This window comes from Falco cherrug, chromosome 3, assembly GCF_023634085.1.
Source record: "Falco cherrug isolate bFalChe1 chromosome 3, bFalChe1.pri, whole genome shotgun sequence".
Lineage (NCBI taxonomy): Eukaryota > Metazoa > Chordata > Aves > Falconiformes > Falconidae > Falco > Falco cherrug.
In genome coordinates this window covers 44882052-44909765 of record NC_073699.1, presented here as the reverse complement: position 1 = coordinate 44909765, position 27714 = coordinate 44882052, and positions in this window count along the sequence as shown.

Sequence of the window (27714 nt, the reverse complement as noted above, 5' to 3'; positions counted from 1 at the left end):
AAATACAGTGCTGAACTGATCCTTTTGGTTCTTTGGTTCTTGAATTGGTTCTTTTCCATCTAAAATGTCCCATAATTATTCATTTTTGAGTCTCAATAAAAAATAAACTTCCACCTGCAAATAAAATAACATATCAATTTTTTAAAATTACATAGAACAGGTTAGCTTTTAACAACTGGTTGAAGCTGCTGGATTGACTTTAGGCTTCTCAGATTACATTGGTGACATTCCGGTGTGCCTGCGGTAAATACAGGACAAAGGGCTTTCTTTGCTACAGTAGTTAGCTGCTTGCACAGTCTAATTAAGGCTTCAAACTCCTTAACTATTAACATTATTTCTTTAATAAGCAGACATATGTGTCATATATCATCAGCAAATCAAGCACAGAAGGTCAGGGCTTTTATGACTTTCTGTGATATTTGAGTTACAAAGACTAAATCCCGTACACCCAATTCTTCTTTCTGGTTTTTAGGAACAAACAAATCTAAGAAATCCTAAATAAAACTTGTTGGGGTGTCTTCTGGTGAGGCTGAAATAAGAGAGGAATTAGCTTCTGCTGAAAACAAAACTAACTAGAGCATTGTGTTCCCTTATGGGGCCAACCAGTGGAACAGATGCAGAACTTGCTGCAGTTTCATCAAACCCATTAGCAGGCAGTGAAATTCCTTCTGTTTCTAAGCAGTTCTCATGAAAGATGCTACAAGTACTGTTCCTACCTACATTTTCTACATTTTTTTTTATTTTACCCCATGGATGCTACTCTGAAATATATTGGGTTTAAGCCAAAAGGAACCTTGAGGCATGCAGAGAAAAATCTCACTCGTTGGGGTGGAGGCTGCAGTGTTCACTTAAGTAGCAGCTGAATTTGGATAGCTCTATTGCAGGAGTCAAGTCAGAATTTAAAATAAACCCTTACAATGGCTGCACTTTCTGTGCTGGGTTTTGTTTAGTCAGGTAAATTTCATTTCCTGCTTTTCATTTTCTCTGATGTTTAAAATGGTTCCTAGGAGGATAAATCAGTTTTTCTTTTCATATAGAAAGTTAACACAAACACTAGATAACTTGCAGAGGCTTCAAAGGAAAATTATGAAAATGTTTTGCAGACATAGAAAAAAAAATCCTCAGCACTCTTCATCCTCTCCACATTTCCTCAGCTCTACAATGAACAGACATGCTTAAGAAATTTTGGCTGAAAAAGGCCAACTGAATTTTCAGAAAGCATTTTGTGTTCAATTCAGTGCTGGGAAAAATGACAGTGGGTGTTTTTCTAATCTTAAGATCAAAGTGAGTATCCTACTGTTTCTGAAATTTAACCCTGAATTTCAATGAATATAAATACAAGTAGTGGAATACTCTGATTAAAAATAACAATTATTTTAAATAAAATAAAATATATATATATATATGTACACACACACACACAAACACCCTTTGGCACAATCAGGCAGTTCCCAAACACGGAAAATGAAAATCCAGCACAACCCATTCTTTCTGTGTTTAACCAAAGCATCTGCCTCACTATTATCTCTCATTATAGAATTTGTTATTCAGTTTCTTAGACCCACTCCCATATTGTGGCAAGTATTTTACATTTATCAGCAAGATACATTTAATAGTGTATTTCTAAAGTGGTCAAAGATTAACACTCTTCAGCCAGCATAAAGGAATCAACTCTTAGGATTGGTCAATACAAGGAATTGACTATAAATATTTTATGACTCAATATCTGACTTGGGTTAACATGCTTTTTTTTAAAATGAAGTTTCTGTGGCAAGCAGGAGCTAAGAAATTTAGAAAGCAACGAGGGACATCTAATGTAGCTCTCCAGTACCTGGAGATAACCATGATTTTGGATCCAAGTTACACGCTGAGGACCATCCATTTTCTGCATGTAGCCTGAGTGTTCTCCCCATCTCCAGAAACTTTCTTTCCTGACTTGTTTTATGGCCAGGGACCTGTAGATGGGGACAAAGTAGATCCTGACACTTCCTTTTCCTTATATCTTTCAGTAAATATGAAATTACAAATTACATTTATTTTCCCTTGTTTTCATTTTCTGAACTGGGCTGCTCTTTTTTCAGGTCTTCATATAGATTCCATCACCCAAGAGGAGCAGAAATGTCTAGGAAGAAACCTTGAGAAAGCACAAGCCACCAATTTTTTCCTTCACTCTGCAAAGAGATGCTTTTCTCTGGCAAATTCTGGTAGCAGTCAAGAGAGGTCTGTGGCTAGGTCTGTGTGCTATTTATGCAAACGGTGCTGCTGAATAGCTGCAAAATAGATAAATCATAACCATTTGTACAGCTCTGCCTGGTGTTCCACGTGGAAGCAAAGGTGCAAATTGCTCAGATGGAGGAGCTCTCTACTGCAATATACTTTGCAAAGAGGAGATGCAGAATAAAGGTGGTATAACTGGAACTCACACTCATTTGTTTCTGAAAAGCCAGAGGGCAAAACCAGTGAAAAACCAATCCCACTGTGATTTTTGCTACTGAGAGGAAAGACTGGTGAGCAGCCTGGCTGCTAGGCTTTCACTGAGAGTTTTACTGCCTATAGTAGTGAGGAAAATCTACTGTCTACACCTTGCATTTCTCCCTTCTCTCTCCAGATATTTGCTGATTTATTTCCTCATTTTTAGCATTGTCACATTAATTTTCACATGCAAAAAAATGGTTACTATGCTCCATCTTATTTTTTTAATTAATATTTAATTAAATTAAGGTGTGATCATCCTTGTATCTGCAAATACAGTGTGTTTTACGGTACAGTCTCCCACTGAGTCACACAGGGCCGTACATACAGAACTTGTGTTAACATCAATGGCCACTACCTGCTTAACCATCTCACAAGTTTGTGGAATCTAGATTCCTGAACTCCACAGCAAGCTCCTCCAAAATTCTGGTTTGCAGTGACACAAGGACCCTTGGAGCTCTGACCACTCATGGAATAGGTTTTGCCAGTAGTGGTGGCCCTTTCTGACACAGAGACCTGTGAATGAAGATGTGGAAGTGATTTCAGCTGCTTTGTTTCTCTTCCATTAGCTTTCCACGTATGTATTTGTAAATACATGTACATGTATTAACATGCATATGCCTGATCATATGTACATGTGTATTCATGCATAGTCATATAAATGTCTATGTTTATATATATATATGTATAAATAGGCCCTCGCATTATATATTCATAGGTGCTGTGACCATTAGGCTAATTCAAAGAACAAACCTTTCACTGAGATTCTGGTTTAGCAACTCCTAATGATATATTCATGCATAGCTGAGTAGATAAATCACTAAATCATGAGTTGCATTTAAATACACATTTCTTTGCATCATCTTTAAAACAGTAATTTAAAAAAAAAAAAAAACTTGGCATAAATATTAACTTCTTGCACTACCTTGGTTGGCAGTGTTTGTTGAACTTACTGAATGTAAGTCATGTTGGCAGTATTGAGTGCAGTTGCTCCTGTATGTTTTATATATTACAGAGTCCTGGGCCTGACAAATATTTGAGCTGGAGGCCATGTAGCAATTTCAGATACTATAGGCTCAAGACAAATAATCAGGGAAAAATACTAGAATGAGGAAACAGAGCTGAAAAACTCAATTTGAGCAATGGTGGATGAAGAAAAAGAAAACAAGAGGCTGAAGAGCTCTGAGGTCTAATTAGGAAGGCTAATACATACAGACTTTCTACCCTGGCTAAACTGTGTGATGAGGGAATAGCTCCCATCTCACAGGTCCTGCTCTGTACTTCAGCTGCATCCCAGCTCTGGACTGGGATGAGTCTAATTTGTGTACTGATCTCCCTGTCCTACTCTTCTGTAAGAAGAAAACTGAAAGCCACGCAAAAACATGTAAAGTGATCACAGAAAACTAGCTTTGTCCCCAGTGCTGCCAAACTGTACCAGCCATACAATGTACTGTTACTTTCCGTTCCTATATCTCTTGACAGATATTGCTTTATACGCAGAGAGCTCCACAACTGAAGAATGTATCTGAAATTCACTCAGTGATGCCCTTCCATTTTCATGGTAGCTCTCTGTTTGCTGGTGATATGTTTTTTTGCTATATTTAAAAAAAACAAACCTATGTTTTTCACAACAAATACACGTCTGCATTGCCCCCCTTTTCCTTTTTTTGACAAATAGGTTAGATAAAAACATTATTTGCTATTCCAAGATGGGGATTAAGGAAAGGAATGCTGTTATGTCCATTTTCACAGCCATATTATGAGAAATGTTAACATTTCCATTCTTTGGTGTAAAGTTGTGACATCTGGCAAGGAAACAATCTCCTGTAAACATGTATTTTTTACAGATCTGCTAAAAAGATCCAGCAAAACAAACTCAAACTTAGTCAAATTATGTGCCTTTGAAAAGCATACCTTAAGGTCTTTGTAGAGGCCCATTTTCTGAAGATTTCCCCTTTAATAAAGTTTGATGTAGCTGTAAAAAAACTACATATGATCCAAACTATATATGCTTCATCACTACAAACCATCTGAACTTTGAAGATTGAAATCTGGAAGAGAAGGGATGGTACTGTATGTAAAGGACCAGCTGAAGTGGGCAAGGAGCTTGTGAAGCATAGAATCATAGAATAGTTTGGGTCGGAAGGGACCTTAAAGGTCTTCTAGTCCAGCCCCGCTGCAATGAGCAGGGGGGACATCCAACTAGATCAGGTTGCTCAAAGCCCCATCCAGCCTGACCTTGAATGTTTCCAGGGATGGGACATCTACCACCTCAGAAGATAGCGTAGATCAGTAAATAAGGTATTCAGCTCCTGATCAAGCTCACTTCATTAACTGACAGACAGTGTCAAGTTCTCGAGTCTTATTACCTTTGCACAGACTCAGTTTTCCCAAAATGTGTACTAAGGATTGAGTCTGGGAGTTGCTGGTGAAAAAGTCTTCAATTAAAAGAGAAGTTATAGCACCTCAAATAAGTGGACTTTCTTCTGTTATGAGGAATTAACTTTTAGCAACAAAGCACTCTTCCATATTATCATTGTGAAATCAAAATGTAACTGCATGGATAAATAGTATGTTACATCACCTAAGATTTAAAGACATAAAAGTCCTAGTGAACTTGAATTCTAAATGGTTTTCCAACACTCACAAAAGACAGAAAATTATATTGGGGGCTGGCCAATGAACTCTTGCTGTTCAGAGTCTTTGCCCAGCAAATCATACATTAATTCCTTCAAGGTTGCGTTGAACTTAAAAAAAAGTTGCAGCTCACTGAAAAATATACCTCAATTCTTGAGCTTCATGAAAAATTCCCCCTGCAAATTCTAGCCTTTCTGACATAACGTAATCTGTTCATTGGCAACAATTGCACAAAGACAGACAAAATGTACTACAGTCATTTTTGTGCTATGCAAAAATAACAAAGGTATGTGACTTGCTATACTGAATATGAGCGTCCAGTAAGTGTGGCTAATAGGTCAGTAAAGCCTCTATGGTATTGTGGTATCAACAAGAATTCAAGGGGTAAAATGCATGAGATAATATCAGTCTATCATGTTTTTCACACTCCTGAGTGAAAAAAGTCCTGGCCTACTCATGCCCCCAGAGCTGGAGTTATCGGCATTCTGCTTCTCACCTCCAAGGTCAGGATTAATTTCCTTTTTTCAATACTTTTACCTATGAAGAATGAACTAAATAAATGGAATCGACAGATAAAGTATTTTATGAATAAATTAGGAAGTCTCTCCCTCCTGTCATTGTCACCTCTTGAAGTGACAGATTAGCTGCCGATCTGAAATCTATCAAATGAATTCTAGAGCTAACACCCTCCTGCTCTCCCCAGAGAAACCCCTAGCTAAATATAAAACAGCTATAAAAAGATCTTTCCCACAGAAAACTAAAGGTGCTGAATCTTGGAGCTGCAGGCTCACTCCACCATACTGACCCAGACCTTACATAGGCGTTTTCTGCTGGGAGTGGTAATACTTTTCCTTTAAGAAAAGCAGGATTTGCGAAGCCTGACAGACTCCACAGACCTCCTTATTAGTCGACACTCACTAAGTTTTAACTAAAATATAAATCTATGTTATTTATTCACACAGAATGTGCCTTTGGTCTTTATTGCTAATTAATTCACTTTACAAAGTCATGTGCCTAATGTTTAAAGTTGTTTTACAAACAGGAGGTTCAAAGTTGAGGCTGCCTCTTCATCTTCAGTGTACCTAGCTAGGTCTACGTATTGTGGCACATATGGAATGTAGCATCGTTCATTGATCTAACACAGTCAAAATGTGTAGACACCAGGGAACAAATTAAGGGCAAAATCCTCCTCTCAGATCTGGTGTGCATGGATCAGAGATAAGCAGTACAAATTAGAGCTTTTCTCAGCTGCAATGCACAAATGTTGCTTCGTGAGTTCCCCTCTAGGCTTCAAAAAGAGGTTGTGCCAATTGTGCAATAACATCCTCTTTGGGCCAGGCAAATCTCCAAGGGTGTGTGGTCTGGCTGAAAAAAGACCATTTTATCTTTCAGGTCTTCACTCCCATTAGACATTTGCACATACACACTTCACTGAACATGAGATCGAATCAATACATGCAAGCCTGCTCAGGAATGAAACATGAGCACTCAATAAAATAAATAAAGAAAGAAATATGTGTACAGTCCCCAGCCTGATGAAGAATTCAAATTGCCTCAGAGTGGTTTTACAGGTTTATCTATACAGCTTGTTTAAATTTCTGTTAATTCCCTGTGTTGTGTGCTTATTGCAATTTACTTTTACTCTAATTAAAATAAAATATTAGTCAAGGTTGCTGTGTTTATCCTTCATTAATACAGCCAGGAGAAAGCCAGTGCATGGGTTAATGATGGATTTTCACCTCCCTTTAATGTTTATGGTGCCTGTGAATTTAGATTTCCATGTGATTAAAGGGAAGGTTGTACTGCATGCTGAACTACATGTGAAGCATGTCTGCTCTCGGTCCCAGTGTAATGTTATACTTCACTGGTCACTGAGGTAGGTTCTTGTCAGGGTATTGCTACCTGGGAGCCAAGAGACAAAAGCTATTCCTAGTGAGACAAATACTGTGAGATCTGTACCTATGATACATATGATATGTTTATTTGTGTCAGTCAGAATATCATTTCTTATGTATGGGGAGGCAGAAATCTTGTGTTTTGTCTTTGAAATAAGATTCTCTGAAATAATTAAATATATTGAATTCATTTCCAGATATAGCATCAGCGATTAGTACAGTGCTAGATAGGTGTTCACAGTATTTATGCTCTAGTAATCTGCTCCCGGGAAAAGATCCATCATTTCAGTGCTCAGAGGCATCTAGGCTTCGAGCTCTGGGAGGGATTTGGGACTCCTGTCTTGGAAACGGGTTTGATCAATTTAGTGCCAAGGATGCGGGAATAGTGACCGCTCCAGTTTCTAAAGAAAATTCTCCAGCTCCTATGAATATTAAGAATAGCTGAAAATCAGATTATAAAGCCAAGGTCATGTATGAAGTCCAAAGCAGGCTTAAAACTAGTGCTTGATCTAAGCAAAAAATCTTTCTTCTTGCCTCATTGAAATAATTGCAACTAGTCTGGATTCCTCCTGGTTTGTAAATGTAGTTGAAATTAATTTGGATTCTAAGATTTGTATCTTTTTTTATTTACAAAAAAAACCCCAAAATCAATATTTATTTTCAAAATATATTGCCCTGTATTGTCAGTAGAAGAGTTTTGAATACTAAGGCTGTTGCATTTTTCTCTTTCAGCTTTTGAAAAGCTTTTTTTGCACTGGGACAAGTGCATGACTAGATAATAGTTTGATATTTTTTCATGATAAAATAGTCCTTAGCTGAGGACAGAAATATGCCCTTATCTACTGACGTTGTTTATGAAAGAAATACAACCATCCAGAAAGATAGCGTCTTTTGTTTTTCTAAATTGTCTAGTTGAAAAAGGGACTGTGAACCACTGATATACAAATAAATGTCCCATGTTGGCATCTCTGCCTAGCTATCACTCCAATTTCTTGAAATTACTGAGCCAAAAAATAAAGGTGGGAGGCAGAGCTTCTGTGGGTGAAGCACAGCACTTAGATATCATCACAGAACCTATTCACCAAATTACTGCAGATAAGAGACTTTTCTTTGCATAAAGGGCATTTAGACTCCTCTCGGAATTGTATTTTTATCCCCAAAGACTGAACAATATGATTAGGAGTTCAGTATTTGGTGTACCAAAGAGAAGGAAGGAGACATGGCCTCATTCATATGCACTTGCTTCTAGAAATTTATAGTGCTCTCATTTTTTGCAAACATGCACACAGACATTGTGTGGAGGGCTATAGGTTTGTGTTTGCCTGAAAAGTACTTGGAGCGCGGTGATCTTATCTAGTCCAGACTTATAAACACAAAAGTCATTTCACTCAAAACACAGTTTGTAAACAAGTTCTGTAAAGTCAAGCCAGGTGCCAGTGTCTGCATACTCAGTCTTCTCTACCCATTTTTATAACAGGAAAACAACAGAGAGTTCTGTAATTTGATATACTAACACTTTCATAGAAACCAAACATTTTGAAAAGGTTCTAACATTGACAAAAGATGCTCATCTAGCCAATGTTCAATTTATAAAAACTCAAGAAACTCTCTTCAGTTTGAATGCCAGTAAGTGAAAAAAAACAAGTTCTAAGTATTTTAATCAGGTTTTGGAGTGTACAAAGCATTTCTAAGGTGCTGGGGGTGCAAATATAGATGTTTTTAAAAAGTTAAATGAGTTAAATAAAAGGGAAATAGTCTTACTCTTGTAGTCTCCAGAGTAGCCCCCCTCTGTAAGGCAAGCAGGATCTGGATTAAAGCTGACAAAGAGAATTAAATATCAATAAATGGCAGACAATAAATGAGACTACGAGGAAAACCAGTGTAACAAGGGTGGCTGCAAGTCTTTCCCAGTCCCACCAGTTTCAACAGGAAGAGGTTTCTGCACTCAGCCTGAGGTCCATCAGGGTCTACCACAGCAGACGATCTCTGTCCCTAAGGATTAGTTTTGAGGCTTGAGAATGAAGTCAGCTCCAAATTTTGTTCGCCCTGTTCACAGGAAGAAGCTTCCAAATACAAGAAAGATGCATATATATATATATATATATATATTTATATATATATAGTGATTAAGCTTTGGACCAGTGTACAGGAGCATAAAAAGTGAGCAACCATCAATGCTAGCAATATAGGACCCTTAGGAATTATCTAAAGGTCGTAGAAAATGAATAAATATTAATGTACTTATCATGCAGAATCTGAGAAATGTGCTGTTGTGACTGAAATATTATTCAAAGACAAGTATTGTAATTAAGGTTTTTCTTTTCCCTAGGCAGTGATAAAGAAATGCTGGGTTTATCCTCAGCCTTTAGCCAGCAAGTGCTTTTTTTCCCCCCTTAATTCTAATGTGAGTTCTTAATGCAATAACCCTTTCAGATTGAATGAATAGCTAGTTAATTCTTCAAAACTGTGGCATTCCTGTTGCTAAGCATTTAATTTCCCCCCCTCCTTTTCTCTTACTTCCAGGTGCATTCCTGGGCTACAGCACTTGCTAGTTTGTGTAACCCCATGAAGTCAGAAGGCTTAAGAGCCCCTAGAGCTAATACAAAATGTATGAGCGTGCCATATCTCAAAAATCCTGCTGTCGGAAGTGCCGGCTTGGAGGAGAGACAGGAAGCCTGAAGGGGAGAGGCAGAGAGAAGTCCCAAAGGAAAAAGAAATGGGGAGAGGCAGGGAAAGAAAAAAGACAAGGCAGTTGAGAGCATAAAGAGCACATGGGATGGGGAAGACCAAAGACGACCAGAGCTAAGGGCTCAGCTGAGCGCAGAGGTGCTGGTTGTAGGAGGCAAACCTTGCCGAGTGATGCTGACAGCATTCAGAGGGACATCTGTAGCGTAGCACTGATATTAATCAGGTGTCCATCGCCCTTTTCTTCCAGGACATGCACTTCCCTCAGAGCAGGAAGCCTGAGCCCACCAGGGGATGGTGTGAGCCAACTGCAGGCACCACAGCTTCATGCTGTAGGGCCAGGCTGGCATCAAATGGCACACAAGAGTCTGTCCCACCCCGCACCCAGCCCCTGCTCAGAGGGGGCAGCCACACACATGAGACAGGCTGTCGGGCACACACAGGAGATGGGCCCTCCAACACAAAAGCATCAGGAGCATGGCTGTATCAAACTGTCCCATTTTGAATGGCAATGAAGACAGAGAAGTGCTTATGGCTCTCTGCTTTAAGTTGGGGCAAGATGATGTGGCACATGCTTAGGGTCTGTCATCCTCCCGCAAAATTCTGACCACCCTCTCAGCTGGGGGGACTCTGAGAAGCTAAATAAAACACAGGGCTGCAACTGGCAGGCTGTAATGCTACTTTCTGAAATTTCTGCTCTTTTATCCAGCAATAGCTTTGCCCATCTTGTTATAATGAGGCAATTAATACTAGCTATGTACATGATGTCGGCTGTGGGAATGTTGGGGGATAGTGAAACTATCAGTGAGGTGCAGAGGCAGCTTCAAAACCACAGTGTTTTTGAAGGTTTGCAGCATGCCACTTACTGAAGTCTTAACTAAAGCTTAGATGTGCTGTTTTAACCCAAATCATCCAGTGAGCATCAAGGGCAGAAACACACAAGTAGATGAAACCACTCCCTGCTTACACATGTATGGGCAGGAGCTACCTCTGCATGGGTTGTTTTTTACCATATTATCAGCAAAGTCTGAGGATCGCTGGTTTGGAGAGAAAAAGTGAGTAAAAAAGAGTAAAATCTATTAAATTTCTGAGGCTCTTCTGGGGGACTGACATGTTACAGGAGGATCCCCAAAGGTCCTGCTTAGTTGGGTAAGCATGCAGTTGTCATTAGGTCCTAAGAAACTGGTTTATTTCATTACCACCTTCCTCCTCCTTTTCTTTGCCCACCTTCCTACCTGCTTTCTGCTCTGTTAGTTAGACATGCTTCTTAGGGGTTGGCTCAGGCAGCAGAAACCCCTGTAGGTTTACCCCTACCCTTTAGAGGTAGAAACCCCTGTATATTAAGGTGAACCCCTTTGATCTGCTCTGTTTTCTCCTGGTTTCTGAGAAAAAAACAGAATATTGCAGAGTGGACGGACCCTTCCAGGTACCCTTTCCACACACAATGGGACACCTGCCATCAGGTCCCCAGAGCAAACTGAGGCCCATGAGGTGGTAGCAGGACTGGCTCACAGGGTCGCTGCGGAGGACCCAAGGGCTGCAAGGCTGTCCAGGGCCACATGGAGATGTGTGGGGCCCTGTCCCACAGCAAAGAAATGTCTGTGTGCACAGAGTGCTCCTCAATCAGATTATGCTGGAGAAAAAGTATGCTGGAGGAGGATGTTCTTTATCCAGCTTGACCTAGACTCCCTTTGTGGATCCTGATCCCCTAGGTGACCTCCAGACTTGAAGGTGTCGCAAGACCTGAATCCTATTCTAGATCTTGCCACAAAGCAATGAAAAAGCAAGGCCTCTCTCTTGATTCAGCAGGCTACAGGGAGGAGCTCGTCTGTGTCACGCTTGCGTGGAGGGGCAGAACAATGGAGGAAAAGACAGCACAGTTTGCTTTGGATGGTACGACTTCTGCTGTTGCATTGCAACAAGCCAGAAAGAGCCATTTGCTTTTAAGACAGGAGTGATGCGATGCATGTAAACAGAAAACCCTTTCCCTTTGCCAGAGCGCATGGACGAAACCCAAACTCTACAAATGATAAACACACTTTTTCATTCAAGTCTTCCTTGTCCCAGATTTGCTCAGCTGCTGTCTTTGGGATATATGATGCATGCCCTGCTACTCCCTGAGCATCTGCTATGGGCCACTATGAGAGACAGAGAAATGGGCTAAAGGGACCTCTACTTTGAGCCAATATGTGCTTATGAGGCAGCTCCTGCTTGTACTCTAGGCAATCCAGCATTTGTGCTGTCTGTGCAGCAAAATGAGGGCTCAATTAGAGAATGAGCTAGTATAATTTTGCTAGGTTGTCGAGACTGGTATAGGTACAAAAAGCACTGAGAGTGCAACAGCACTGGCTCTACAAAATGCAAATCAGAACATATTGTTGCCAAGGCCCCTCTGCGTCTCCTCTGGCTGCTAGCAAAGCTAGTGCCCATGCCACTGTATGACTGTTGTTACTGTTCTTCATACAAGCTGCATAGCAGATATGTGCCTGCATTTTCATGTAGATATGTAACCTTTCTTCAGGATCCATGGGTTTCACTCTCTTGTCAGCCTCCTGATACAGGCATACCTCAGGACTGGCCACCCCTGGTTCCCTCAGGCTGTACATACTGATAAAGCAGGCAGACACAGAGCATGGCCCCTGGCCTGGTGTGTGGGTGCCCGTACGGCTGGGTCACTGACACGGCTGCTGCTGCTCTTTTGGTCTGGGCCAACTCGTTCTTTCACAAGCAATGCCTGGGCACAGCTGGGAGTTAGCACGGGCCAGAGATCTTTCCCAATTGACAATTTGAAACTACTCTGGAGGGTAAGAAAATATAGTTATATAGGTATGTTTTTGCATGGCTGTTCAGGGAAAAGGAAAATGCCCTGGCCCTGTTTAGTTTATCAGCAAGAACATAGCCTGGGCCTGGGTTGAAAGAACAGTCAAGTTCATGGGGAATAAAAAAGGTAACCTGACTTCTCTGAACATCAGGACCTATTACTTTGTAATGGCACATGCATTTTGCTTGCTCTATAACCTAGCATTACAGATGACACCAATGACCAGTCCAAACATTATCACAGAAATGTATGGGTTTGATAACTATTAAGTTACCAAAACACTAAGGGGGGAGGGAGGGGAATGAGAAGGGTGAAGAGTCTAGAAATGGCCACCTTGTGCATTCTCATAAACCACAGGCAAAATCTAAGGTCCATAAAAAATGCTTATATGTCCCTAGCTGTCCCAAGCCACTAAACCCTTCCGAGCAGACTATAGAATTTCAGGTCCTTCAGTACAGAAGACCACAACCTTAAAAATCACAGTGTGTCGTAGAAAGGGAGAACCTGGACATTGCCATGACTGAAAGGCTCTGGAAGAGGAGGGAGACAGTGAAGGGAAAATTCCCAGATGATCTGAGGAAATGCAGTTTAGTGCAAAGAAGCTGAGGCAGAGGATGGGAAACTCACAGATGTCACACTGTGAACTTACTAACATCAAAAAGCCAAACCCCACTTCTGCCTGCATAGTTGCAGTTATCCAGCCCTGGGTAGGCACTCTAGTTATCGAAGCTGTCAGTCCGTTTTTTTCTTAATTCAATAATTTTATTTGATATAAGGGGGGAGTTTGGTTGTGAGACTGTACGCACAGCCCTGCAGCTCAGTTTTGCAGTTCCAGACTATCTTGCCTAGCTTAGAAATGCTCACCTGCTTCTGAATTCTGGCTCTTTAGCACTGCTCAGAGATCAAGAGTGGTACTTTTCAAAATCACATGAAAATATGCTTTCAAAGCAATGGTGGGGATAAAGACAGAGGTAAGTCAGATTTCAGGAGGTGTCCGATAGGCAGCAATGCAACAAGCATGTGATGGGGTCCCCTGGCAGCACAGCAGCTGGCCGCTACTGGAAGCAGCACAGACAGGATGGCTGCAGCTACAGTGTTAAGGGACCTGATCCCACAAACCTGCTGCAGGCGGAACTGCTGAATCACTGACCAGCTGCACCCTAGCAGCTTAAAGATCTGGATGTACAGCTGATGATCACAGCCTGAAGCTGAATATAGGACTGCCTGCTCAGGTAGAAAAGCAAGCGAGCAAACAACTAAAAGCCTGAGGAGTGAGACTAGGCAACATCGCCTCATTCAGCCCACCATGATTTTGGGTGTGACATGAGTAATTTCTTGGTTGAGCGCAGCAATGTACCAGGTCAGGTAAAACCATAAAGCCATAAACTCCTTAAAAGAGAAAAAAAGGGGAAACATTGTTTTCCTTTGCCAAATGCACTATCACACAGCAAAGGGGCTCAGCACAACAGAAGAGAAGGAAACTCCTGAGCTGCCACTATTTTTGCAGCCCTAATACCCTATACAAAAGTTTTGTGGTGGGCAACTTGTTTCCTCTACATCCTTACCTGGGTGGTACTGGGGTGAAATTGCTTTTGCAGCTCAGTTGCTGAATTATACCAGCTGTAATCAAGGTCATGACATTTCTCCTAAACACCCCCAGTATTGATTCTTCATTCTGTTTCGTTTCGAAAACAGTAACAGCACACACTGGCTATATATCAATATAATAAAAAACTGGAGGATGTCAGGCAAAGCTGTTTGTAGCACTCAGTACTGCTGCTTTAAGGGCCAGCTATGCAGTGCAGAGAATAAGCAGTGTGAACTAGTCTAGAATGAGATGGGCTACAAATAAATTATTAAGCTTTTCTAGGAGGCGGATGGGACATTTTCACCTAGGCTGCAATGCGTGTCATTACATACAGCAAAAGGATAAACAGGCTTGGGCCAACTTGATGAAAATTGATAGTGACTTACACATCCGTATTCAAAACCAGTCATATCCAGATTAAGGCAGCCTCAGACAGCAATTTCCAGAATAATCCTACATAACACTTTCCAGGCCTTCCTAATCATTAGTATGTGTTGATTGGCAAAAGGCTTTAATGTGCTGATTCAGAGATTCCATATTTGTCTGCTCAATAACTAGAGGGGAAACATTTTCAAGGGGTTTTTTTTCATATTCACTTGGTCCTGTAGCCTATGAAAGGCAGAGATGTTCTTGTGGAAGATCCCTGCTGTAGAAAGCCATCCTGGAAATTTTAGCTGGCTGTTTTGGTCTGATTAGCTATATCTTTGCATGACATTATGATTTCATCTCAAGGCAAAATTTTCAAATCCAATAAATACGCTAGGAATTTAAAAAAAAAAATCTGTCTCAGCCCACAGTCTGAAAGTTAGTACAATTTATGCAGGCAGTCTGCCCTGATCGTCTTGCAGAGAATTGACACTAACTTTCCTTTTTTTCCTACAAACACTAAAGGAAACACCATAGCATCAGGGTATGTTTCTAAATAGTGTTTCAGATGGACATTAGGCAACCAGGAGAAATTCAGACTCTCAGATTTTAGGGATATGGATTATAAATCTCTTCCGGCTCCTAACTCTGCAGTATTTGCTGTCCTGGGTCCAAGTTTCTTGTCAACCCCTGTGATGCCATGATATGGGACAGCATGTTTGAAACACACACGGCAAAAGATAATTAGCTTTAACGTTAAATGACTGTCTTTACTTGCCAACATAGCACTGCCTCTGAAGCCCCACTCTACAGGTTTGCACAGAGAAGGGGGAGGGTGGAATTCACCCTTTTGAAATTTCGGTGTTGAAAGGGACAACAAAAAGTCATCCTTTTCATTCTCCTTCAAAGAACAAGGATCTGGGCCATCCTCTCCTGGCCTCTGTGGATAACTGACCACCTCATCTTTACAACAAACTTTACAAACTGAGAGTTCACTAGCGCCCTTCTTTCTTCCTTTTTATTAACCTAGATAAGGCTAGTTCATTCAGCCTTTCCTCCTTGTCACATTTGTTAAAAACTCATCATCCCTGCTGCTTTCTTCCAGATTATCTCCAATTGGTATACATCTGTTTTTGAGTGCAATGCCCCCATTGGATACAGTACTTCCATTGAGGCTTCTCCAGTGGCCAGTAGAGCAGAATAATTTCATTCCTCTGTCTTATGTTCAACACTGCTCTTAAAAAAATACCAGAATGAGATTTGTTTTTCTACAGCAGCCTCATACACATTTGTTGCACATTGTAAACTTCAGATTCTTTTCTGCCCAGTTACTGCCTGGCCCATTTTAAACCCTCATTCGCAAGTTCCCAGGCTCCACTTGTCCTTTGTAAATCTGTGCTTTGCTGCTTCCAAACTGAAGATGCTCACCTGACTTTGGAATCCTGTGTAGTCTTTCAAATGCTGCACCTTAAGTAATACAGGCCCTCTCCCTGCTCCATTGGTCACACCACCAGTGACAGTATTGAACACAACATGGTCAAAACCATATATCCCTGCTTGAAGTGCCCTCTCAAGTTGACTACCAGCCATTATTAACTACAGTTTATCTCAGACTTCTCACTGTGTTCAAGTACTAAAAGGAAAGTGAGCTCCTTTGACAGGAATAAATAAATTATAACTTGAGTTTCCTTATGACTCAGTTTGGTATGCCCACAGATGGAAGGAAATTTCACCCAGCCAGTTGTATTACCTTTAGTCTGGATAAACTGCATTTCTTTTAAAAGATATAAAAGCTTTGAGAACTGTTAAGTGTTGGAAAAAACTCTGGATGAATCTGGTGTGCCAGTGATCTTGAAGATCTGGCTCTGGAAGTGCACTGAGAGGCAGTGGGTGTACTATGGAGATGAATACATTTAATGTAGCCTACCTGAGGGAGAGAGAGTAGCTTTCCTCTTTCTTGAGAGCATTTTCTAGAGCTTCTGTAAGGCTTCTACCTTCAGTTCAAAGCACAATAAAATTCATGAGTTCTTTGAAAATGAAACTGTTGGTCAGTGTTGGTGAATCGTGGACTAGGAAGAAAAGATCAGAGCATGATATAGCGCTACATATATTGTTCCTTTCCTAATAAACATTATAACTATAGGTTGAACACAACCTCTGTTAACATTGAGAAATTAATACTTCATGTTCAAGGGTAAGGAGCATATTAGGACACCTCAAAAATTTTTACCTCCTCGGTCAGTCATTCCTTGGTTCAGCAAGAGCAATCCTTCCCTTCCTTGGTTTCTCCTAGACATCCCTCTAAAGACTTAGGTGCAATCTGTGAAAGTGGAAATACATTGTAAGTGGTATTGCTGTGTCTCATTTTAGTGTGTCTTTTCATTTGTTCTGAAGGGGGCTGTCAAAATGTCCAGGCAGCTGCGAGAGAGGGTAAACTAACAGAGATGTAGTCTTTAAGCAGTAGATTAAAGCATAACCTTGTGTAATTCTGTTAGTCTTGCTGCTGCACAAATCTGTAGACATTTCTGTTGACTCTTCTCCCTTCCGAATCATATTGTGAATGAAAGTGATACAGGGACCCTGGCTGGTCATTCACTGTTGTGGCCCTCTTCAGAGAGTCTGAGACTACCTTGTCTCCCACAGCGCATTATAAAAGTCACAAACAACAGAAACCACTGCTTACATTTTTAAATGTCCCCTCCTTAATCAATTCCAGGGTTTGGGTATTCATTTTTCAAAGAGCTGCTGATGTCCTCAGTTACCATTCGATACGATTGGCATCAAAGCTTTCCAGTACATTACAAAATCAGGGTGAAAGTACTTACTTAATCTGAGTACATAAAATCAGTGACCACTTCTGGCCCTGGTACAAATACGGAGTTGTATTATTATGAACCGTTATGCTTGCAGTTGAGAGGAAGGGGAGCAATTTATTAACACAAACCATGCACCTCTTCAATGGCACTTGTAGGAGCTGAAGTACAGTATTAGCCAAAGAAGCAGGGTAAGTTGTGAGCATAGGCTTTCTCACTTTAAAAGAGAGGGCTCACACTTAGATCAGGTAACCATAACAATACAAAGTATTTAATAGCTACTCTGGGCTGAACAACGCTCTCTAATATCAGGTACTGACAAAAAAAGTCCAGAGAGAAAATATAACTTCTTTTTACATACATATTATGTAAGCCAAGTGTTATTTCTCAATATTGCCTTTTTAAACATGATGCTTCCATCTGTTTAAAAAAATCTGCTCAGAAAAATGGACTTCTCACCAAGAATAAAATCCAACAAAAGGTAGATCAAGGGAGCTCAGAGCTCTCTATGGCAAAGTGGGGGAGAACGAAGCCAGCTTGGTATCTTGGGCTGGCAGATCTGGAATTCCCTTCATCATAAGCACTGTTTCACTTCACCTCAATGTGTCATGGTGGTGAATCCTGAGGTTAATTATTAGATTATTCTAATACATATCAAAGGCTTTTGGAGGCTCCTGAGTCTTCACAGTTTAATATGTTCATTTATCAAGTCCAAGTAGGAGAAATGAAAAATAATTAGATGATTTTTTTTAAGTCTTTTAAAATTATTATTTTCAGACTACACTCATTGGACCATGCCTGTGATACTGCAGAAGCTGCAAAGTAGTCCTAAAAGGGACACCTGGGTTCCAATAGTTTGCATGCTTTGAAATCATGAATCAGTTGGCATTTGAGGTTTTTATTTAAAATGTGATAGCATCAAAACTTACCTGGATATTCCTCAGGCCAGAGCAAGCACCTGCTGAGGTCGGATATCTTTCCAGATAGCTTTAAAATACTTCTTGATTTCCAACAGGTCAGCTATCCTCACCATTATTTAGATAAATATGCTATTTCAACACCATTTCAAAGGCACAGAATTCTGCTTTGAACTTCAAGATGCCTTGCTAACCACCATCTACTGACAGTATGACAGTGGCAGAATTTGGGAATACAAAGAAATTACGTGCAGCACGGAAAATTTTTTCTCTTGTTCTTTTATTACCTCGTATCAGTGTGGGTTTTTTTTCCCCCCATTCATTCCAAGAAGATTACGTTGCTAAAAGAATGAATAAAATCAAAATTATCTTCTACAGGAATGCAAAGCATAGCTTTATTCCTGTATGCAGTTAGTCCAAAATATAGCAAAGGAGCTTACCTGATCAGTGGCAAGAGCTGAATGAGAGGAAATTTGCTTAGTCCTGTCCTAGCAGAGTGACACAAGACTCTGCAAAGCAGCAGTCTGTAAAAGGAGATCTAAGGGAAACACAGGAGCTGCCTTCAGGTTAGAGCCTCTACTTCCACAGAAAACTTGGGTTCACTTGTTTGCTTTTCTTGAAATAAAAGGGCACAAATACAGAACCACAGTGGTCCAACTAAGCAGCACAGGCCAAGGAAAATAATATAGAAGTCCATAAACCTTTTAAAGGAAAGAGGCTAAATAAAAGAAAATATTTCTTGGGGAAGTGCAATATAATTACATTTCTTGTTTGATAAGTGCAAAATCAATTTGCAGGTTTACCTGCATTTTGCACTATTCTTTAAAATGACAGCAAAAGATTTTATTACAAGTTATATACTAGTTATAGAGGAGGGAGTTAGGTCATTCACTAAACCTAGCGAAGACAGCATACAGTCTAATTCCTCATGATAAATTTTAATATTTACTGCATCAGAGCAACTATACTGACATCATAATATACTGCGGTAGCTCTGAGGGAACTGTTTTAAGCTGTTGCACCAGGAGTCTGTGAACTGAAGTGTCTCCAACAGGCAGATGTAAAGGGAGGCCTTTACAGGTAGTGAGGAAGGTGTGAGAAGAATCTATTGACATTTTTAAAAAGAAATTTGAAAAGTGGCTGGAGTACGGAGGGTGGAGAGAAAAGTATCAACTCAGCATTTCTAGACACTGAATAATTACAGTATTTCATCTTGTACATCCAAAATCAGCACTCATCATTGAACATCCTGGTTTTAAAATATAAGTAAAATCACAAAACCACAATATAGACCAGAATATTATATTATTTACTGCATTACTGCTTGGCCTGCATGCATCATATCCATTGTGTGTGTATTTATTCTAATAATGGATCTGAATTTTGGAAGAAAAAAAACACCAAAACAAACAAAAAACACCCTTTTCAGATACTTCTTGCTTTCTCCCTTTAGGCCTTCCCAAATGACACTCTGTTTTCTATGAAAGTCTACTTTTTTCCTATCAATTCATCACCATTCACTCTGTAGTAAAGCTCATTCCACCTGATGTCTCTATATGCATCAACATGTTTCATTTTAACCCCTAACAACTTGAGGCTTACCTAGTACAAATGTGGTTTCCCTACTTGGAGCAGACACTTGGGATCCCAACCATATTTCCTGTTAGTTTTTCAGCATTCTGTGGTATGAGGAAGTTAAGAAGAAATAATTTGTTGGAAAATCCACTTTGAAGTGTAATTTCACTCTCTGTCTTTTTTGGAAAAGTTTCCTTTTCTTTTTAGTACAAGATTTGAAACCGTTACTTGTGCTACCTGATTGCAAAGTGATGTATCTGGAGGCTGACTAACAGTCATGGCCTATTTAATATATATATATATATGTGTCTATACGTATGCATGTGTGTATGTATCTCAGGGGATTACAAACTTCAGTGTTGCAACACACAACATTTTCCTTTAGCTCAGGATTCGGGAACCTGCACTTGCAGGACTGGAGATACTTAGGTCTACCCCTTGGGGCAGATACAGATCATTGTTCGGCAGCTGTAGAGACCCGGGTTTGAGGTCACAGATTCATTAGGTGTAGTGAGTGTGCTCAGACCTGCAGTGGGACCCCAGGACCTCAGCCCTCTGCACTGTATTAGTAGGTGTATCAGGATGAACAATATCATCTTGGTCATGGCAATCTGCCCTTTACCTCTGCTGTTTTTAGTTGTCTGTAACGCTGCCTCCTATTTTCTTTCATGTAGAAGGTTTCTCTCCATCCTGGCATGCCTCTGGAAGAGGCACCTGCCTGTTCTTTCCATACCCTTCATTCCTAGAAGGAGCAGCAAGCATTGATGACACTCAGGAATGACTCTTTAGTCCAAAATCTCCAATCTCACCCCAAAGTAACAAAAATTTCCACTAACTGCAGAACATACCAGACTCCTAGATCACCAAGATATTTCCAAATGACGTAGTGCATGTTCGGACACTCAGTACGTTTCTTACATTGCACAAGCACACCAAATACATCACAGCTTTGTGCTCAGGCCTATTGAAATAAGCAAAGGACTCATTTCCTCAGCTGAACAGGTATAAATATTCGTCAATACCTCAAAAACTTTTCAATTATTATGCTTCTGAACAACTTTAAACTTCTGGATAGTGCATAGATAGGCATTTTATAGACAGGTAGGCAGCTGGAAATGACTAATGTGTGATTTCTACTGATCACACCAGCAAACAAAATATGCTCCTACTCAGTTGGCAATCTGCGGCCTGAAAGAAGCATTAAACTCAGGTTCTGATTCAGTTCCTCAGTGGGTGTATCTCCAGGTAGATTTCCCTTTTCTCTCCTTTATCCTGCCAGATATGCTCCTTTTTTACTTTTAATTCTTTCACAATTTGAAAAGTTCTTTAGTTATGTTGAAAGAATAGATTTGTTTTCTGGAAAATGCTCTCCATTATTACTTTGTGCAGTATTCTCTGAACTGTGGAAGAAGTCATTGCTATTGCTCTGACTAATGACCTAAAAGGCTTAGCCTGAAAAACACATTGGCAGCCAGATCTGTGTGCTGCTTCTCTTCCTGTAATCATTGTGAAGGAACATCTTGTGCAAAGGTCCACAGTGTCCTAGGGCTCTATTTTTCTGTACACAGAATGGAAAATATCTGACAAAAATACTACATCTCAAAAGTAAGTATCATGTAAATGCTGTTTCCAGAAACAATAACTTGTTCCTCACCTGACGTCTTTGTAAGTGTGTGGAAAGTAAACTCCAGAAAGCATCTGAACCTCTCATAACTGCTACACACTTACATTGGGCAGCAGTGATTTGAATGAATTGCCAAATGATCTACAGCACAAGGAAGCAGACTGAATGCAAAGTCTGTACCATCAGAAATTGATTTGACGACTATGTCAATTACTTTTGGCACTAAGCTTCCTCTGGGTTATTTTCTGATTGATCTTTTGGCCATCTGTGACTGTTTCCCTATCTATGCTTATTTTGGGAGAGATTTAAGGAATGCTTTGGCTATCATAAATCATTCAAATTTTTACCCCATGTGGAATATCTGCTCATACTGTTTGGGTCAGCTTTGACTATTCCTTCTCCTTCTCAGGCAGTAAATGCTGTTGCTGAGCAATAACATTAGTCACAAAAGAGCTCCCCGAAACCAATCTTGATTTGTGAGATACCAGAAGAGAATGTAATTTGCCAGAAAAACCCAGCCCTTTGGTTTCTATACATTTTGTGCAGTGTGGTTTGGTTTTGGTTTGTTTTTCTCTGTCTGGAGCATGGTTTTGATCTCCAAGTTTCTTTCAGTTCTGTTGTCTTACTCATGCTAAATAGGCTGCTGCAGCAACTTTTGCATGCTAATGTGTCGCTATTTACATCAGATCTCATTTAAGAGCTTAAACACACATCTTTTAATGTTGCAGAATTTACAGATTCAAAGATGGCAGAGAGAATGGCATTATGTCACTTACCATCATTCTTTGTTCTGCTGTGTGACATCACAGAGTGGCAGCTTCACACTTATATTACACTCTTTTTTTGACTAAACATATCAGGTTTAGTTTTATTTTCTGGGACATGTCTGTGGAGTATCCAAAGAAATTGATTTAGCATTTTTTTTCTGCATTTTATTGTAGAACTGGAAGTATTGAATCTTAAAAGAAATGGAAGTAGAACTTCTAAGAAAAGAGTTTGGAATTAACCAGTGGCTAACAAAAATATGTATAAAGAAACTCTCAAAGAGTTAAGTGGTTTTAATTTCAAAAAAAACCATAGCTCTTTTCTTTCCTAGCTCAGTATTTATTATTTCTGTGGTATCATGTGGGGTCATAATTATACTTTCCCTCTAGTCTGTCCAGGAAAGCAAATCAGATAAGATGTGAAATGTGAGGGAGGGAGAAGCTTTCAAGCCTTCTTCAGTCATTACAAAGAAGTGAAAATAGTACAACCCCTCTTTTTTTTCTGCCTTTGTAGATCACCTTTAAAGGTTCCTGTTGTCATCTATTCACATCAGTTGTGAGTAAGCTATTATCTTTATGGACTCAGGATGCTGGTTTCAGACTTGCAGTCCCTGAGCAGTGATGTACATCAAGTAGTCTTTTATTTATTTATTTGAATGCTTCAGCTCCTGAGACTCAGGCCTGCCCAGCATTCTGACAATCAGGGTTAATTACTGTAATGCTTCTCTGGAAGGTCCTCCTTAAAACATCTTAGCAATATTGTAGCTCATCCAGGATGATGTTGATTGCTACCTGTACAGGACTTTGTCAGCATATTACTTCCACTTTATGCAGATTGGGCACTTGCAATTTGAAGCGCTCAACCAATTTTTAGCACAGATAAGCAGCTTGAAAGACAGATTCTCTGACAACAATCAAACCTCTGATCCGTGGCTTCCTCAGGTACCTTCTTGTTTGTTTGTAACTCTTACAGACTTACCTCACTGAATACCTTATTGCTTCTTGAGTCTGAAGGCAGCACAACACAACACTTTGTTTCTTACTTTGAATATTTGTTAAGGTCTCAGTTTGAGTTTGTCTAATTTTAAATATACCAACAACCAGGTTTTAGTCTACTTGACAGGAAGGGTCTTCCTGTCCTTCTCACTCATATTTTTCTGTAAAGGTGACTTATTTTTGCTGTGCCCACTTTGCAGAACTCTGCTACAGGAAACAGACAGCCTGTTCCTCTGCTATCTCCACCTCTTGGTTTGTCCATGGAAGGTCTCAGGTTTCCTGACCCCATCCTTAGAATAAAACAAATTCTGACTGACAGTAGACAAAGTGAGTAAGATATAGATCTGCTAAGCAGTGACCTACTGAGGGGTATAATTAAAGCATGTGGGAGTTCACCTGGCTTTGAACTAACCCACCAAGAAGTACTCAGCCAGAAGATGATTAGAGGACTGGAGCTTATCCCTGATGAAGAAAGGCTGAGAGCTGGGCCTGTTTAGCCTGGAGAAGAAAAGACTGAGAGGGGACCTTATCAATCCATACAAATATCTTAAGTGCAAGTGTCAAGAGGACAGGGCCAGGCTCTTTTCAGTGGTGCCCAAAGACAGGACAGGGGCAACAGGCACAAACTGCAGCACAGAAAGCTCCCTCTGAATATGAGGAAAAATGTCTTCACTTTGAGGGTGACAGGGCACTGGAACAGGCTGCCCAGAGCTGCTGTGGAGTCTCCTTCTCTGGAGATATTCCAAACCTGCCTGGATGTGATCCTGTGCAAACTGCTCCAGAAGAACCTGCTTTAGCAGGGGGTTGGGCTAGATGATCTCCAGAGGTCCCTTCCAATCCCAACCATTCTGTGATTCGTGCTACGAAGTGGTAGCCTGCAGCTGAAAACAGAGTGGCAAAGTTGTTTCAGCTAAACACACCACAGGACTTCAGCTGCAGTCTTAACAAAACAAATGTTCTGGGTTTCATTCATCTTGACATCTTCAGCCCCAAGTCAGACACCTTAGCCTTTTACAGGTGGGAATACTTAGGCTTTTCAGAATAGCACCTGTGTAAGTCTGTGAGACAAGTGAAGATCTGCCTAAGCTAATCAGTGGGGAGTACTGAGCAGAAGCCAAAGTCAGGCTGTAACAGGTTGGAATAGCCCACAGGTTGCTCTAAATCCTGATCTGTAAAAGAAAGCAGTTAGGAAGCTCTCCCAGTAGCTCATAATGGCTAAGTTTATCTGAGAGTAAAAGTAAGCTATTGTTGATTGCTTTAACTCTTTCTAAGGTAGTCCCCTTTATTTAGAGAAATTCCCATCTATTTAGTTGCCGACTTGAGTGCTTTATATCCATAGTGCTCAAGCAAGGACTGAAGATGTGATCCAGAAGTAGTACCACCTTACACTTCCAACCTTATAACTGCATATTCAAGCTATTCACATAATTACATGCAATATAACACAAACAATGCTATCAAGTATTAAGTTGCAGCCCACATGACATTCTTATGCTAAGCTTTTCTACAAGCAACCTGTGAGTAGTCTTCTTACTTAATTTCTTGCTTATAAAATTCAGTTCATTGCATCTAAATCAAAGTACAAGAAAAAACAGATGATACCACTTGGCCAGCTGGCTAAGCAGTTAGCTTTATGCCAGTGTACTAGATCAAGACATTCAGCCAACTGATAATTTGACTTCACCAACATTAGCTACTTTCCTAAAGCTGTAGAAATGACCAGTGAGGAAGATGAATGAGAAGTGACTAAATATATTTGTGCAGGCAGAATATTATACACCAACATCTCAGTCTAAAGGCAAATGGCTGTACCTGTGGTTCTGATTGAGAACAAAGGAAAAGTTCATTTCATGGTGCATGTCCATTTCTTAGGAATTAAATGTAATGATGACTGATTTTTATGTAAACAGCAACACACAAAAAAAGCTGTCTTATTTTTGAGTGCAGCTCAAACATTGATGTGATCAAGTCTTGTTTGTAGCCAATTGCAGGTGACTAGAACTGTGCTGGGGAGTTTTGTTTTTTTTTTTTTCTCTTTTCTTCCAGTGTTATATTGAGAGAAAGATTAATAACTCATATTTCTTAAAATAGGGAACCATTTTACAGTCAGCTTCTACTAGCGTTTAAGTCAGTTCCCCCCTCACCACCCCAGGCCAAACTACCTTTTTCTTTCTTCAATTATTCACAGTTTTAACATAGTTGAATGTTCAAAATAGCTTGTACATGGAATACTCAAAGATTTGACACAGCTTATTCAGATGTTGTACAATACACATGAGAATATTATGCATGAAAGTAGCATGCCATGATAAATGAAGTTAGATACATTGTAAGTATATAAATATCACAATTAATAAGGTTGATTCTACCAACTGTATTTCCCTGTATACCCAGGAAGACACTAAGGTCAGGAAGAAGTGGCTTCCTTGATTCCCAGTTGAGTATGTGTCATATTGGCCTATTTTGAGGTGTTCTAGACCAGGGGTCCTCAATCTACGGCCCGCAGGCTGGATACGGCCCCCCAGGGTCCTCAATCCAGCCCCCGGTATTTACAGACCCCCCCTGCTCCCCCCCACCGGGGGCTGGGGGGGTGGGAAACCAAGCAGCCGCAGATGACTGCCTGCCACTTCATCCGCGTGCCAGCCTCCTGGTTAAAAAGTTTGAGGACCCCTGTTATAGAGCATCCCCAAGAGAATAAGAGCCCAGAAACACAAAGAAAGTGGTTTTGCCCTAAAGTATTGATGTTTATCTACTGAACAGCAGTGTGCACTCTCTTGTCCAGGGAAAGGGTGAAGCAAAACTTCAGTTTACACACAAATGTAAGAAACATAAGCTAATAAACTCCTCACGTTTGCAACAGGCTGAGTACATAACCAGTTGCTGCAGATCAGCTGGTGTTTGTTGATCTACCCAATTCTGCCCTTGCGTGTATTTTTGTATCAGAGTCTTCTATAAAGAACTGAAGTAAAAGAAGTTATACCTACATGTAATGGGAGCTTGGAAACAGAGGAAAAATCTGGGAAGAGAAGGAAAATGCATTTGGGGAACTAAGCAGTGACAAAGAACTGGAAAAAAAGACATACGCTATGGAAGGAAGAATGAAACTCATGCAAACATCTAGTGTTACTTCATAGTAAACCCCGAATGAAACAATCAGGTTTTTGGCTAATACTTTGATCAAAATACATCTGCTTTCAGTTGCTGCCTTTAGGAGAGCTTTAGGAGCAGCCTGAACCACGTAAGTGCTTGGTGAAGTAGCCTGTAACCTCCCTAAAAAACTGTTGAAGCAATAGAATCACAGAATAATTGAGATTGGAGGGGATCTCTGTAGGTCTTTAGTTCAACCTCCTGCTCAGAGCAGGCTCATCTATGAGATCAGACCACATGGCTCAGGACTTTATCCAGTTGGCTCTTGCAAACCGCCAAGCATGGAGGTCGCATGAGCCCCTAGACTGCCTCTTCCACTCCTGGGCTACCCTCAGGGTGAAAAATATTTTCCTCATATCCAATCTAAACCTCTCTTATTTAAATGTATGGTCACTGCCATTTCTTCTCCTGCCACACACCTGCTGTGAGCAACCTGACTTTGTCTTCCTGGTGACCTCCTCATGGGTACTAAAATGTCCTGATTAGGTCCCCTAGAGCTTTCCCTTCTCCAGGACAAACAGTGTCTTTAGCTTTGTCCTCCAGGACAAAAAACCCTCAGCCTCTACTTCACAGTGCAAGTGCTCCAGCCCCTGACCATCTTGGTGGGCCTCTGCTGAATTTTCCCCATTTGATCAACATCTTCTTGTGCCAGGTGGCCCAAAACTGGACACAGTACTCTAGGTGCCATTTAAGGAGTGCTGGGGAAAGGGGAATTATCACTCTTCTCGATGTGCTGGCCATGCTGCTCTTGATACAGCCTAGGATGCTGTTGGCTGCACAGGGACACAGCAGGCATACTGCAGAGATGCTCCCTTGATGGAACATCCGCAGTCTGTATCTCTGCAAGGAGTAAACAAAATGCCTTGCTGCAGTACTAGTGACCCTGTTTCTGAATCAGGAATCCTGAGCTCAGCTCTGAATTCAGCTGACAGCTCCAGGTATGCTACCTGGTAGCTGAAAAAAGATGATGCTTATCAGCTTCTGAAGGGTGCAGTCTTCTTTAACTTGATGCTAGGGACAACAAAGTGCTACTTTCTTTCCTCTGACCATATGTTATGCTTTCTCCTAGCTCAGCCCGCTCCTACAGGGTTTTTCTCTGCTGTGGCAGATTGTAAGCAAGGCACTTTTTAGAAGTTATATCACGTGAACTCTAAGCCCAGAAAATGTTCAGAGGTACCTGAGGCTAAAATAGAGCTTGTTGAGCTCGGGAATAGAAAACATTCATTCTGCCCTGAGAATACTGATTTATTATTTTTTTATATATATATATATATATTTTTTTTTTTTAATTTTTTTTAAGAAACTGGACTCTTTTCATAAGTTCAACCACAGAGTTACAGCTAAACCAGCTTTAACTCAGTAATAGTCTGCCTGGGATGTATGGTATAATACCTCACTTTGAGCTGTCACAGCT